Here is a 12,946-nt window from a genome sequence, read left to right as displayed (position 1 = left end):
TTATATACCGAATAATATCTGTTTGATTTTAGATTTGATTGAATATAATGAATTGCTTTCTGGAGACTATTCTGATAATTATATTTATGAATTTTCAAAACACATTTGACACAATAAGACATGAACTTATCTGGGAAACCTGAAAATACATTCAATTTAATTCTTTTTTTGTAAAAGCGGTCATGATGCTTTGTTAGGGAAGTATAGTTCAATTAAATTTTCTCATGTTTTGAAATTCACAAAGCAATTTGTCAAGGTTGCCCCTTATCCCCCCTGCTTTTTCTCCTTACCTCTTAAATTCTTAGCGTGTTGGTCACTCAAAGTGAAGTTAAAAGGTATTAAACTCAATAAAAAAGAAATAAAGATCTCACTGCTGTCAGATGACACTATTCTTTCTCCCTTGGAAAGTGCCACTGAAGAGCATGAACCACTTGATGCTGTTAACAAAAATTCAAAACGTTTCAGGGATGAAATTAAACATCAACACATGTGAAACACTGGCACTGAAACAAGTTGATCAATCTAAAATCTGTGAAATTTCTGTTAAAAACACAATTACTTACTTGGGAATTAAAATGCACTAAAATTCCAGTGAAAACACTGGAAAAAGAAAATGAACTCATGGCTGGCTAGAGAGCTGACCGTTCGAGGATGAGTCCTACTTTCAAAAGCCAAAGGCTTATCCCAGATAAGCCCAGATATTTTCAGCACTAGAAATTCCAGACTGTTCTTGTACCCTTCTAAACAAAATACTGTTTAATTTCATTTGGTAAAATGGATCAAATATATGTGTTCTATTGGAATGAGGTCAGGCGAGTGAGCGTGGGGGCCAGTCAATGGTATCAAATCCTTCATCCTCCAGGAACTGCCTGCATACTCTCGCCACAGGAGGCTGGGCATTGTCATGCACCAGGAGGAACCCAGGATCCACTGCACAAGTATAGGGTCTGACAAAGGGTCCACGGATTTCATCCCGATACCTAATGGCAGTCAAGGTGTCCTTGTCTAGTGTCACAAGAGGGTGGGGGTCAGACCCAGCCAGGACACCTTATAAGGGTAAATGGGATTAGTATAGCGAAAAGACACTTTAACAACATGTTTATTAAGGATCTACTAATTCCAAAAATCCTTCCTGCTGTGCAATTTAAGTGGGCATCAAAATACATGGTTGATCGGAAAATGGTGTGGGCACTTCCTCATAGGTATTTTTAACAAACAAAATAAAAGACATCTCATATAAGTTCATTCATAAATATCCATGCAATAGTTTAATACAAGTAAAATTAGGTGTTCTGAAATATCAGAAAAAAGCAACTAAAACAGTATATGCATATTTACAACAAGGGAGAAAGAGAGAAAAAAAAAAGAAACACAGGAAGACGGGCCGAGTGAGTGGGCCGCAGTCACTGGACCCCTAGAGTGCAGGTAACTCGCCTTTGCTCTGACTCCTTTTCGGAATATTTATTGTCATCGCCGCTGCTCAGGACTTGGGCATGAAGACACGGTCTCTTTTCATCATGCAGTTCAGACAGGAATTTGTTCATGTTCTGCTGATGTTCAAAATTAAATATAAGAGTCTCTTGTGTCTTCACCATTCTCCCCCATTTCAATGTCTTCCTGTGCTCTCTCTGAATCCGTATTCACAAACAGCGGCTCCTGCACATTGCCGTTCAGTTCATCTGCATGAAGCATAATAAAACATGTAATAAATCTGTATTAATGCAACTTTATGCCCAGTACACAGAATAACACTTACAGAAACAGGATTTGCACTTTTTGCTTTTTATTAAAAATGACTTGAAAACACCTACTGCTTTTCATAGGTTCCTCAATGCAAAGATTACTCAGTGAAATTCCGAATATCTTCTATATATATATGTGGTAAACACTTTTCATAAATGAGCACCCTTCAGATCCACGGCAGAGTTCAGACAGGAGAGAAGCCGTATTACTGTAATGAATGAGATCAGAGGAGTTCTCTTCAGAGACGCACTAGAATTCACACAGGAGAGAAGTACATTGAACTGTCATAACTAAATTGTGAGGTTTACTCCTCCCTGGAGCATAAGCACATGTAACCGCCTGGAATCCTTCCTACTCCATGTTGCGTCAGAAACAAGTCAACATAGAGGAAAGACAGAAGTTTATATACTTTTTCCTTTCCAAAAACAAAAAAAAAAAATAAAAAGAACAGGGTGTCAAAAGCATCTTTGCGACAAAGCTCCTATAGCATTCACCATGCGTCTGGCTCTTTTTTCATAACATACAGTTCATATATAACTGTGTACAATATATTGTACTCATTTCATCGGGGGGCTAGTGGGGAATAAAATACAATATACATATTATTCAACTTTATAATCTTATATAAATAACAAGTAAAATATGTATCACAAAAAAATAAAATAACCTACCTTTCCAGAAACAAACAGGATGTCATCCAAACAGCTTCTTGCAAATACCTATTAAATAGTAAATCAAATTAATTAGAAATAATTATAAACTATTAATGCAATATAAAATGAAATGTAAAATAAAAAAATATAAATATACACATGGCCATGATGTACACCTATGGGAGGTATTTTCTACAAAAAAAAACAAAACAGGTAGTCCCCAGGTTACGGACATCTGACCTATGACTTACGAACGGGGCCGCAGCTGCGACGCATGTGCCTCAGTAACTGCCGCTCCGTCACCTTTGGCCTAGGGATGCTGCAAGTGGTGGCTGGATGGAGACTAGAGGTGGGCGATTTCGCTACTCGCACAGTGTAGTGGGCACATAGCAGGAAGTTGTCTCTCGTCAGTACAGCAGATGTGTTGACGACGGCTGCCTTCCTGCTGTGATAGCGTGTACTGTACAGTGCTGTGCAGAAGAGCTCATCTTAATCTTTTGCCTTCACCCTTCAACAATGTCTCTGAAACACAAATCTGATGCAAGTGCTGGTGATCCAGTAAAGAAGAGAATTGAAAATAAAGTAGAAATAATAAAAAGGTCAGAGAGAGGTGAAACTCCATCATTCATTGGCAGAGCACTAGGTTACAATCGGTCAACAATAGCATTTATTAAAATAATGTACCTGTTCCGACTTACATACAAATTGAACTTAAGCACACACCTACAGTCCCTATCTCGTATATAACCCGGGGACTACCTGTGTATATATATATATATATATATATATATATATATATATATATAAATAATATATACACACATTATATATTGTGGTCTTTGGCCGGCTTGTCATCCCGGCCAATACCCCCAGGCCACCAGATGGAGTCCTCCCTGCAGTATGGAGGTGCCCCAAAGACCAGCAGGGAGTCATGGACTATGTAGTTTTTATACACGACCCTGTTGGATACCACAGGGGCCGCAAGAGGGAGCTGCAGGGAGGACTGAAGAATCATTTGTGCCCTATAACCTGGAAGTGCATCACAGAAGAGCGACAACAGGAGTGACGTGCTTCTGGGGTGAGAAGGACTTGTACCTGACCCGGAAGTGATAGAGAGTCACATGGACTGGGGATTGGGAACACTTCTGGGTCAGGGTATATAAAAGGACTGTGGGAGCTCCCAGACGGAAAGCTGAGCTGGGTGGAAGGGTGGCAACGTGCCTGGGAGTTGGAGGATTGTATTTGTGATTAGTGTTTGGTTATTTAGGAGTATAGTGGAGGAGAGGGTGCTTTGTGCACTGTGGCGAATTAATAAAGTCATCATTTGGACTTTTATCTGATGTCTGGAGTCTTGGACAGGGGTTCAAGGGAGCGATACGGCCCGAATCTGTCACAGTGGCGTAGCTGGCAGGATACTCTAGCGTCTATTGCAGAGGACCTGTTTACAAATTTTCTGTGGGCAGAGAACCCCGAGAAGACAATGGCGTCAGGACTCACCACAACATCACCAGAACCCGAAGTTTCCAAGTCCGGAATGGGGAAGAAGAAGGGCAAGCAGAGAGACAACGCCAGCAGGAGAGCCATGTTTGCAATGGCCGACGCTCGGGAGGAGTCACGGAGCGGTCTTACAAGTCTGGAGAAACCTCCAGGGACCAACGATCACTCTGAGGTACATGCCGGGAAAGTTATTGACAACCCACTTAAAATAACACATTTTGTCCCATGCATGTACCTGGAGGGTCTGCGGGAGAAAGGAGTCTGTCCCGGAGACGATGGCACGCTCCTGTTCAAGCCAGGGCACATGGGAGAAGACTTCTGCATGACGGCAGCCGGCGAGGGACACGGCAACAACCCCGGTGCTTTCTGGGAAGGAGGAGGTCTGCGTCCCACTGTTTGCGCCTTCGAACTTGGACTTTCCGAAGGGGAAGGGGGAGGCGAGCGAAGCACCGATCACCCCGAAAACAGGTAAGGAGGGTCGGGAAATGACTGATCGGGATATTGATAAATTAAGTAAGACAGACCGCAGTCCACCGAAGGAGGCGACCCGGCCCTCAACCAAAAGAAACTCCAAATCCCAGCAGCCTCTGCGAGACCCGTCAGAGCACGTGCCAGAAGCGGGCGTGCTCATTGGCTCCCGGCCAGCAGGTAATGCAAACGAGGAAGTGAGTCTATTGCCGGCCAAAGTAAATAATACTGTTGACTTACAGAAACTCGAGAAGCTGATAGAGCCCGTACTAAGTTTCTTACAGGTCCTGACGAGCATAGAGAAGATCGTTGGGGAGTTGGGAGCAGCAGCCAAAGCACCATTGGAGAAGGTGAGAGCCTCCATGCGGCGGTTTGGTGGAGAGTCTCCCGTAATTCATGATGTGGCGGTACAGGTGAGTCAAGCCGGTACTGTAAATAATGAAATAGGGACGCAGTGTAATCCGAATGAATAGCAGGGTGCCAATACACGGCGTGCCTTACAAGAGAGGCCGGATCGTTAACCGAGTGGAGACTACCAAGGGGACCGCGGCTGTGCTATGAATGCCGCAGACCGGGCCACGAGTGGAGAGGTTGTCCTAGGAGGGCAGAGGATTGAAATATTTATTCTTACACTGTTCCTCCTAGGTTTGCACGGGAGTGTCAGCTGCATCGCCGGTACCCGATCTTTGGAATACCTTGGGGGAAGATGTGCAAAACCCTGGTTTCCCACTGGGGGAGGAGTACTGTGGTCTTTGGCTGGCTTGTCATCCTGGCCAATACCCGCGGGCTGCCAGATGGAGTCCTCCCTGCAGTATGGAGGTGCCCCGAAGACCAGCAGGGAGTCATGGATTATGTAGTTCTTATACACGACCCTGCTGGATACCACAGGGGCCGCAAGAGAAAGCTGCAGGGAGGACCGAAGAATCATTCGTGCCCTATAACCTGGAAGTGCATCACAGGAAGAGCGACAACAGGAGTGACGTGCTTCCGGGGTGAGAAGAAGGACTTGTGACTCTCTATCACTTAAGGGTCAGGTACATGGACTGGGGATTGGGAACACTTCTGGGTCAGGGTATATAAAAGGACTGTGGGAGCTCCCAGACAGCGAGCTGAACTGGGTGGAAGGGTGGCAATGCATCTGGGAGTGGTGGAGAGTATTATTGTAGTGATTGGTGATTTGTATGAGTATTGTGGAGGAGAGGGTGCTTTGTGCACTGTGGCGAATAAATAAAGTCATCATTTGGACTTTTATCTGGTGTCTGGAGTCTTGGACAGGGGTTCAAGGGAGCGATACAGCCCCAATCTGTCACAATATATACATACATACAGGGTGGTCCAGATCTAATTATGCAGATCCAGATTGTCTGGATGATTTTGATTCATGCGGAGGACGATTCCAGTTTGGCGATTCTTGATGTCGTCAGTTCACACACTTCTTGATGGTCTGGGATTTTTCATGTGATTTTCTATGTAATAAACTTAAGTTATAGCGTAATGAAAATTGCATAATTAGATGTGGAACATCCTATATATATATATATATAAATGAAAATACAGTCTCTCTTTTGCAATTTCATTTTGAAAGTCTGCCCACAAGAATGTTGTAAAAAATTTAAAATACAATGAAATAACCATATGTGGTTACGCCTGCAGCATCTACCATATGTCTGGCAGTTTAATAGAGAAACCTAGTGAATGCAATCTGTGCAGTGTTACGTTAATTAGCATCCGTACTACAACACGGACCAGTATGCTGCTAACTATACAGGAACAACTGATTTTGGGGAAGGTCATAACTGAAAGCTACAAAAATTTAGAAAACAGAGAATACACTTTGCTACACATACACCAAGAAATTTTGGAGGAATTAACCTCGAGAAGCCATTGTAATAAGAATATGTTTAATGTCACTGTGCTCTGTACAAAATAAATTATAAATCTACCATGTATAGCTAACACAAGGCCAGATTTAGCACATGGGGCTCATCATTTAGAACTGCTAAGTAAGCCTTAGAAGATGAGAAAGGGACAACTACGAAAATGGGCATTGTACTATTTCTGTGTGCATGAAATTGAATCCTCTCTTTGCCTTGTTTGGAATGGCATGATTTACTTACAGAAGGGCCTGCACATGCAGAAAGAGTATAAAACCTTGGAACACTGACCGGCACACTTGGGAAGCCGACGGACGGATGAAAGATTACGTCTTCCGATCCTGAAAGTCCTCCCAGTGCAGTGACGAAAATGGCAGACTCTATCACATGGGCTTGTCAGGGCTTCCTCGTCTGTTATGCTGCGTAAACCGTCATTAAAGAAAGCCAAGCTATTTTCTCTTATGTGCTTTCCTACCGCCGTATCACTAAGGGAGGGATATCGCCTTGTTATAATATATCTATTCAGGTTCAGGTTACTTAAAACGGCGTAATTAAAAAGAACTTATTCCAACCAGGGAGCTAGTGCGCCCCCTGCTGGATACAGCCATATTGCAGGTCTGGATATGGCAGACAATTCAGAATCTTCATGGCCCACAAAAGAATTCTGACTGAGCGCCACCTCCAGCTGCCCTGAGGGGAGTACGGGTTAGAAGATGAAAAAAAAAAGGGGGAAGAAGTCAAATCCTGGCCTAAATACTTAAGTCTTTGAGCACGTTAAAGTGGTGCTGTTTGTCTTGGCATACCACCCAGAAGAATTTAAATATTTTGTTCTTCAATTGTTCATTACTGAACTATTATAGGTAAAACTAAACATGGCATTTCTTTTCCCACCCAAAAAAATATTCCTTCAGCGAGCTTTTATAAAGTAATAGCAATGGTAACCTGTCAAAGACATGTTTTAGACCAGGGGTTGCCAGCTTCAGTCCTGGAGGGCCAATGTGGCTGCAGGTTTTCATTCTAACCCTTTTTTTTTTTTTTTTAATGAGTGTCCCGTTTGTGCTGCTAATTAACTTCTTGTGAATTAATTTTAATTGACTTTCTTTTTTTTTTTTTTTTTTAAAAGATTAGTCCCCCTGAATTTCTTCATCTTTCCTCCGAATTGCTTCATTTCTTTCCTTAAATGGCACCCAAACAGAAATGAAATGTGAAGTGAGGGACCAAATAAGTCAGGGCCTCAAACTCAAACCAGTTGCTTAATCAGGCACCGAGTCTCATTGTTAATTAAACTCATTCTTTAATTCCGTGGCTTGTTGCTGCTCTCATTGTGCAATTGCAGACATTTCTGAAATTGTTGGTTTTCTCTTTTCTAAGAGCACTGATAAAATGTATTGGGGACCTGAGCACATCGACATTCCCGAGACCTTCACCTTTCTTTATTTTCAGATATTGTATGATGGACGTCACTTGTTCGGCTGCTAATGAAGGGGTCTGAGTCTTCAAGAGCAAGTCAGTTACAATTAGTTCAAAAGAAGTTAATTAGCAGCAAAAACAGGTCACTCATTAAGAAAAAAAAGGGTTAGAATGAAAACCTGCAGCCATGGTGGTCCTCCAGGACCGGAGTTGGTGACCCATGTTTTAGAATGAATTTCAAAAGTATTTGATACATTATGACAGAGAGTTGCTAACAGTGTGTTACCAGGAGGACGTCACTTCACCTGCCTGTGCTCCTACTGGAAAAACAAAAGAAATGCATGCAATTGTGTTTCAAATGCTGTAAGTACCCCCAGTGTCAGTCAAATAATAATTATCAGGAAATTTAGCAAAGTCATGTCCTCAATCAGAAGGGGTTTCCTCATCCCCAGAGACTTTGCATTCTGCTATTTTGGTTTACCCACAGCATGTTTACTTGTTTATTATTGCAAACTGTTTGTTGCTATGAATAAATAAGAAAATATTGCATTTCACCCGTTTCTCATCTGTGACTCCTGAACCCAGCTTTCTGTTTTCTAAACCTTGAGAATTCACACATTTTCCAGAGGTCGTTGAAACTCATTTTTTCACATGGTCCTTTAAGCCAGAAGCTAAACGGACCAACCTGAGAGCAAAGTGGGCAAAGCCGTGTGTACGGAGGAGCTTACCCTCCTCTCAAGTGAACTGCGCGTCGATGCAGAAGAGAACACCCCAGACTAGCCAAATGCCAGTTGACACAACTCATCAGCGGCTGCCACGAAAGCCTTTCAGCCAACGGGCTCTTTCTGCGTGTGCAGTACGCAGCCAAGTCCACCGAGAGAAGAGGATTCCAACTCGCCTTTCAGGCTGGAATGTGGGATACTTTTTTTCCCAGAGGTAACGTGCCCTCCATGGCAAGTTCCAGCAAACTGAGAAGTGCAGTTCGTGCACCTTCACGGAAAAAGTAACCAACCAGTTAAATCGTATCACTGCAGCAACAGATCCAGTGTATGTAAAGCTTTGAGCCGAGTGTCTGGTTTTTCCCAGCGAGACAAGTAAGGAAAAGAATGTGCTGAACTGGAGGAGACTAAGCGGCAGATAGAGGAGGATGATAGTGCCAAGAAGTTCTGCAGCCAGCATGATAGCCAAGAGCAGGACACTTCACCAAAGGGAGAACTTAACGCAAAGGCTTTCCATACGGCGCCACCTCGGACGAGCTGGAAGAGACTTGCAGGAGGCTTCAGCTTTTCTGAAACAGAATGAGGATGCCACTGCCACTTCTCAACCCCTTTTACAACCAGCCCTGTTTCTCACAGCTGACTTGAGGCCAGTGGCAACTTAATCTGCCACACTTTTTCCTAGCTCCATGAGCCTGAAGTGCCACTGGCATCTGTGCACCCAGGATAAAGGTTCTTGGCAGATGAACTACAACAACAACATTTATTTCTATAGCACATTTTCATACAAATGATGTAGCTCAAAGTGCTTTACATGATGAAGAAAGAGAAAAAAGACAAAAATAATAAGAAATAGAATTAGGCAACACTAATTAACATAGAACAAAAGTAAGATCCAATGGCCAGGGAGGACAGAAAAAACAAACAAAAAAACTCCAGACGGCTGGAGAAAAAAATAAAATCTGCAGGGGTTCCGAGGCCACGAGACCACCCAGCACCCTTTAGGCATTCTACCTAACATAAATGAATTCAGTCAGTCCTCATTGTATTCAGGGATCTCATGAAAGGACTTGATGATGATGGCCATGTGGACTTCTGGCCTTTAATCCATCAATGTAGGAGTGGTGGTGGAGCTGCAGAGGTGGCAGTCTCTCAGTTGTCTCACCCTTCTCCTTTACTGTTGCTGCCATGAGAATTTTGTGAATTTCCCCTTGTGATTAATAAATCTAAGAGCACTCCTGGTTACAGATTTAAACCTTGAGACTCTCCAGCAGCAACTCTGCAGAGCCAAGCAGGTCACTTTTTTAGGTTTCCGAGACACTCCGTGCTCTGTTAAGTTGGACTGCAAGGCTTCACGTTCCACTTCTGACACCAATGTAGTCTCATCAATGAGCACCACACTGGATGGATCTTTCCATGGCTCTTTGAGGTGGCACGCTTCCTTACAAGGACTTCTCACCTACTGCCACACTACTTCCAAAAAGGATGCACCTTTGCAGGCTTGCCATTTATGTAGGCACCCCTGCCACTTGTGATGTAATGTCAGCTCATATTTGGGTGACTCAGCCCCGGCTGATGGAACTTGCCAGCGCTGTTACAGTATGCTATCCATCAGATCCTAAGCATTGTAATACAGATGGAATTACCACCAGGCTAGAGGTGACACCTCCTAATATTCCCTCTAAGGATGTGGGTGCAAAACTGCAAGGTAAAGGCACATTAGATTCCCACTGCCACTACAACTAACTTTATTCAGGACACACCATATACAGTACTGTGCAAAGGGACAGCACAGATTTGAGCTACTATATATGCACATAGGTGAAAAGGTGCAGCCACAACTGACTGGAGCAATTTCTATCCATCCATCCATTATCTAAGCCGCTATATACTAACTACAGGGTCACGGGGGGTCTGCTGGAGCCAATCCCAGCCAACACAGGGCGCAAGGCAGGAAACAAACCCTGGGCAGGGCACCAGCCCACCGCAGGGCGCACACCCACACCCCAAGCACACACTAGGGACAATTTAGAATCGCCAATGCACCTAACCTGCAGGTCTTTGGACTGTGAGAGGAAACTGAAGCAGACACAGGGAGAACATGCAAACTCCACGCAGGGAGGACCCGGGAAGCAAATTCTGAGCTCAATTGCTCCCCCTTTTACAGGAGTGGCTCACTTTCTAGATGTCCAACTAAACAGACCTGCTTCAGACAGTAAGAGATCTTATTTCATTTGCAGCAGAATGCAGCATCTTCACTGTTTCAGCATCCAGTTGACTCAGCACCAACTACAGCGTAATCTGTGGAATTTCCTGCAGCAAAAATGTTGGATTTATTAATTGCCTCATCATATCCATCCATTTTCTAACCCGCTGAATCCGAATACAGGGTCACGGGGGTCTGCTGGAGCCAATCCCAGCCAACACAGGGCACAAGGCAGGAACCAATCCTGGGCAGGGTGCCAACCCACCGCAGGACACACACAAACACACCAAGCACACACTAGGGCCAATTTAGAATCGCCAATCCACCGAACCTGCATGTCTTTGGATTGTGGGAGGAAACCGGAGCGCCCGGAGGAAACCCACACAGACACGGGGAGAACATGCAAACTCCACGCAGGGAGGACCCGGGAAGTGAACCCGGGTCTCCTAACTGCGAGGCAGCAGCGCTACCACTGCGCCACCGTGCTGCCCGCCTCATCACATCACAGTTCCAAAGCCAACCTTGCCTTACTTTGCAAGTGTTAAGGAAAATTACTTTGCCCTTCTTATGATGGCATTTGCCAGTCATATTAATATCCATGCACACCCTACAGATCAGTATAAATATCAAATGTAACTTGGACAGCTTAAAATTTCCAAGTGCATACAAATGAGCCAAAGCTTGCATGCAGGATGTATACCCATACACAGCAGTATGGAGAGCTTTTAAGGATACGTATGGACAAGTCAAGTCAGGGAGCATGCACTGGTACAGAGCCTTGCCGCACCCACCACACTACGGAACAACTCTATAGGGTGGTCGAGATCTAATTATGCAATTTTCATTACGTTATAACTTAAGTTTATTACATAGAAAATCACCCAAAAAATCCGGATCATCGAGAAGTGTGTGAACTGACGACATGAAGAATCGTCTTCATGCCGAACTGGAATCGTCCCCGCATAAATCAAAGTCATCCAGACGATCTGGATCTGCATAATTAGATCAGGACCACCCTGTAGATCCCAGTTGGCAACCCCTCCAGACGGACACGAGGTCCAGTCCCACCCTCTAGAAATCTCCCGCCGCAGCCAGGTGTTATGTGGGCGACCCCTTGGCCTGGTTCAGCCACTCGGGTCCCCAATAATGAGGATCGTACGATCCAGATCACCCTCTGGGAAACGCACCACATGGCTGTAGTGCCGTAACGGATGCTCCCTCACGATGCAGGTCATGTGCTTCATTCGGGACTCCATTAGCAAAACAAAGCCAAACCAACGGTACCCAAAGATTTTCCAGAGAGACACAGTACCAAAGGAGTCCAGTCTTCATCTCAGGTCACTAGATAGACATAGTAGATTCTGGGCATATGAAATATAAAACTCAAAACAGAAATGGAAGCCACTGAAAAGGTCCGGTATTTGCCTCATCATATTGTGCACCATCCTATCAGATATAGGCTTATTATCTTTAATTGTTCATTTCAGCATGAAGGATTGGTGTGAAGAAATAATTTATTGTGGGGGCCTGTTCTTGGTCCATCTTTGTTGGGAGTGCTCTTCAGGTTTCGGGAGCATTCATTTGCTATCTGTACCAAGTTTGCCTTTTGTCGGGGGACCAAGCCCTGCTCAAGTTTATTTGGAAAATATGAATAAAGACAAAGCACTAGCGATTTATGAATGACAGGTATTACCATTCAGCACTACATGTAGTGCCACACTTCCACTGCAGAAACACACCCAGGGCTATAAAGAAGGTAATGAAGAGGTTTTTGAGTGGACTCCATTAACAGTGCATTCAATGTAGACAAGTGCTTACAGAGTTTACCAAAGTGTACAGCTAAGAAATTTAATTTTTAGATTAAGGAAACTGCTTGCTCAGGGTGGATTTGGAATAAGACAGAGGGCTTGTAATTGACCAGAAATGGATTGAAGAATTCGGAGAATTGCGAATCATATCTTTCCTCAAGAAAAAAAGTAGACCTCCAGGAATCCCCACTTGGACTGCACTGGATCTGAAGTACAGACTATTTAGATTACAAACATTGTGCGATTGAGCCTACCTTGCCAACTATGAGACATATTTATAAAGTTCTTGCTAGTCAATACACCCCTCTCGGATTCCTTGTTCCATATGCTGCAAGAGCAAAGGTTGAAGGCTCACTTGGAATGGGATGCCATTATTAAAATCTAAAGCCTTGCACAACCAATGGAGTATGTGGGAGAGGGAACTAAATGAACTGGAACCAATAATGTTGCCAAGATGCTACAGATCTTATTGTGCTGATGATTCAAAAGCTATGAGGAAACTTCATATTTTCTTGATGTGGAAGCATATTTAGGGTTCAGCAGCATAACTTTGCATTGTGGAGAACCTAGA

At 43.9% G+C, this 12,946-nt stretch overlaps 1 long non-coding RNA gene across 3 annotated transcripts in view; it reads right to left on the bottom strand.

Moving 5' to 3' along the window:
* Positions 1 to 932: 932 nt before the first annotated feature.
* Positions 933 to 12,946, bottom strand: part of LOC120534470 — a 43,974-nt gene continuing 31,960 nt past the window's right edge. The window contains exons 3-5 of one of the 3 annotated variants that reach the window (XR_005634757.1): positions 2,415 to 2,462; positions 1,812 to 1,992; positions 933 to 1,679 (exon numbers count right to left, since the gene is read on the bottom strand). This is a non-coding gene — a long non-coding RNA (uncharacterized LOC120534470). The remainder of the gene's footprint in view (positions 1,680 to 1,811; positions 1,993 to 2,414; positions 2,463 to 12,946) is intronic. The other 2 variants (XR_005634755.1, XR_005634756.1) reach the window with 2 other exon arrangements.

The sequence above is a fragment of the Polypterus senegalus genome, chromosome 8, assembly GCF_016835505.1.
Source record: "Polypterus senegalus isolate Bchr_013 chromosome 8, ASM1683550v1, whole genome shotgun sequence".
Taxonomy (NCBI): domain Eukaryota; kingdom Metazoa; phylum Chordata; class Cladistia; order Polypteriformes; family Polypteridae; genus Polypterus; species Polypterus senegalus.
The sequence above is the reverse complement of the archived record's forward strand: the minus strand, read 5'-3'. Positions and strand labels throughout refer to the sequence as shown.